Source organism: Ruditapes philippinarum, unplaced genomic scaffold (genome assembly GCF_026571515.1).
Source record: "Ruditapes philippinarum isolate M1 unplaced genomic scaffold, ASM2657151v2 ctg1391_1_1_1_1, whole genome shotgun sequence".
Classification (NCBI taxonomy): Eukaryota; Metazoa; Mollusca; class Bivalvia; order Venerida; family Veneridae; genus Ruditapes; species Ruditapes philippinarum.
The window spans coordinates 198791-202406 of NW_026856604.1; positions in this window are offsets into that span (position 1 = coordinate 198791).

The following is a 3616-nucleotide window of genomic DNA, read 5'->3' on the forward strand; positions in this document are numbered from 1 at the left end:
AACCTATTGACAAAATTTGCATACTAGATCTGTTCGCAGATTTAAGAAAACAAGCTAAAATTTTCAAAATCTTTTTCTTTTAAAAACATAGTAAAACTCCCCCCAAAAAATTTTCCCCCAGCCAAAGCAAAATAAACGATTTCTATAAAATAAATTATTAATATACAAATATTATCTTGTAGCTGGAAACTTTAAAAACAGTTTTAAAATGTTTTATTTCTTTAAATTTTTTTTCTGAAAAACTTATGACGGTTCATACGATGGTTTAAACATTTTTATTTAAGTCTTGCGAAAAAGTTTTTGCAACTTTATTAACATTTCGAGTCCGTTTCCTGGAACAACCATACTCCAACCCTTTTCTTATGGAGAAAAGGGTCGTGACCGATGGTCGAAAATTTATTCGGGGGTTAAAGCAAACCCTTTAAACCTTGGGCCACGCTCCCCATACATGGAGCATAAAGCACAAATATATATGCTATACCGTTTTTTGTTTTTTTTTTAAAAAAGGGGGGGGGGGGGTATGTCCAACTCAACTAACATTTATGGGGATTTTGTTCGTCGAAAAGGCATTTTTGGGGTTAAAAAATTCAAATTTCCCGCTTTTACTGCCCGGCCCCGGGAAAATTTTCTTTAATTTTTTTTGAAGGGACTAAAAATTTTTTTGTTTAATTATTTGTTTTAAAATTTTAAAATCATAAACTTTGAATTGTCTAGCTTTATAAAAAAATTTAGCAAAGCAATGTTCCTAATTTTTGATTTAGGGGGAGCCCTGAATTTTTTTGAAAAGCCCAGAAGTCCCTCCTGTAGAATTTTAAAACTCCCCCCCTTTTGTTAAAAAGAGAGCAAATCCCTTTTAAAAGCTACATCCAATTGCTCGATACCTTTTTACGGGTGCCCTTTCGGCCATTAGAAGTCGCCGTCCGCTAAGGGGTAGACACACAAATGCGAAAGGACATCGCGACAATGCGAAGCGACGCTCGACAACGCGAAGCGATATGCGACAATGCGAAGCGACGCTCGACAGTGTCAAACGATATGTCGCACTGTCGCCTAGAAATGTCGCGGTAAAAAAAGGGCGACATTTAAGAAATGTCGCTTCGCGTTGTCGAGTGTCGCTTCGCATTGTCGAGCGTCGCTTCGCGTTGTCGCGATGTCACTTCGCGTTGTCGCGATGTCACTTCGCGTTGTCGCATTGTCACTTCGCATTGTCGAGTGTCGAGGTTGGTAGAAGTGCATACCACGACACTCGACAATGCGAAACGACAACGCGACAAATGCGATACGACGCTCGACAATGCGAAGTGACACTCGACATCGCGAAGCGACATTTTTAAAATGTCGAGTAAATGTCGCGTTATTTTTATGATTTTTACACCGCGACGCTCAACATTGCGAAGCGACAGTCGACAATGCGAAGCGACACTCGACAACGCGAAGCGATACTCGACAACGCGAAGCGACACTCGACAATGCGAAGCGACATTTGGAATAATATCGTATCGCATTGTCGTGCGTCTACCGGTGCTTTGGTCAGAATTTACTAACTCACCGACAAACGGTGCGATCATGGAAGGGTCGCACTAAACTGCTGACGAATTAGCTGACGATATAGAATATATAGGAAACTGCTGACCAGTTAAACAAAGAAGGATTATCGAAAACTGCTGACCAGTTACACAAAGAAGGGAAACATTGAAGGTGTCAAATTGCCGTTGGTGATATTACAGGCGAGGTCGAGAAATACTTGATAAAATGTTTTTTCAAGATGTCAATATTACAAATGATACATATTAATTATAAAAAATTCAATTGATATATACTGTATATTTTTCAATTTATTTTGATATAATATTTTATTTAAGTACCTTAATGAATTTTCTTCAACGTGTTATATATTGGTTAAAATTTTAAAAATGTAGTCAAAATATGATGTACGAAAAATCATAATTTGTTTCAAGTATGTATAAAACTTTAATACACTTGTTACTATATATAGTAACAAAATTGCCTATGATTTCAACTGATTATGAGTGTCACGTGACCTATTATGAGTTTGCGGCCCGGGGCCGAAACTAGTTATCAGCCCGCAGAACATGTACACGTGCACAAACTGAAACAATGACGTCATATTTTACGTCATCAAACAGTTAACTGTAAAATTGAAAGTAGGTTGTCAGCACGAATCGCTTTATTTTTATTATGAGAGCTTAAGCGTATTTAGTACAAACACATTTTTGTTACTATTGAAATTTGAAGAAATAATACGACAAATTTATTCCGAAAAAAATGAAAATAAAACTTGCTTCTAGATTCTACTGCTTTGAACACACAAACAGTAAACATCTCTGTACAGAACAGTAGAAGAGTAGACAAGAATTTCAACGAAAGAACTTTGTTTGTTTTTTTTTTTCTTTTCTTTTTTTAAATGCTACTATTAGATCATCCAAGTGTATTAAAGACATTAATACACGTCAGAGTAGGGCCGGAAGGTGATAATCGGCCCTAAATGAATAATGGCCCTCGGGCTAAAGCCCTCGGGTCCATTATTCATTTTGCGGGCCGATTATCACCTTCCGGCCCTCACCTGCCGTGTATTAACCTCTTAATGCATCATAGGTTAAAATATATACAGTAAAAACCCTCAATTAAGACCACCATCGGGACTGGACCAAAGTGGTCTTAATTGCGGGGTGGTCTTAATTGTGGATATTCTTATCATTGCTTACACACGATATGACCAGGGCCTATTTTAGTCATTTTGTATGAACAAACAATATGTATCTTAACCTGCAAATACAATATAAAAGTATATATTTTATAATGTTACATCTGATGGGAAGAAAACATATTTCTGAAGGAAATTTAATATCAAATTTTCTATTTTTCTGATTCAATAATAATTATTTGTAATAAAATCAATATCTCATGACTTTTATTTTCCACAAAAACAATGTGCATAAAGCAACATTAAACCACTCTCACCGTTTTCATTAAATCCCATAAATAACAGCTTTTTGACACCTTTGTTAAATCCCAGTGTCATGAAAAAACAAGCAGATAATAACAACATAACACACATTAAGATTAGAAGTGTTGATTTTAATATCATGGTCTCTACATAGCGAATAATAAAGAAAAAATAGGAATTGGGATGAATTATGTGGTCTTTAAATGTGATAAGTGAGGGGTTTGAATTAATTTGGATCAAATAACCATTGAAAATAAAGAAAGAAAATTTTCGTTCTTTTGAAAAACTGTCTTAAAAGCGGGGTGGTTAAATCGAGTGGTCTTAGTAGGGATTCTACGTAATTTAATATACGTAATGTGTATTTTAACAAAAATAATTATTAAAATGTATTTTAGTAAAAAGTGGGTTTTTATCAACACCCGTCCCTTTTTTGCGACTGAAAATGGGTTTTTGCACGGCCGGCATTATTTTACGTGGGATCATTAGCTTTATAAAAATAGTGTAAGGCCTAATTTGGTTAACTAAGGCGCGTAAAATTGAAAAATGACTTTATTTTCCTTTAAACGGTCTTTTTTTTTGGGTATGTAAAAAGAATAAAATTCTGTAAAATTAGGAATTTTTGCACTCGTTAAATAAAATAAATTAGTT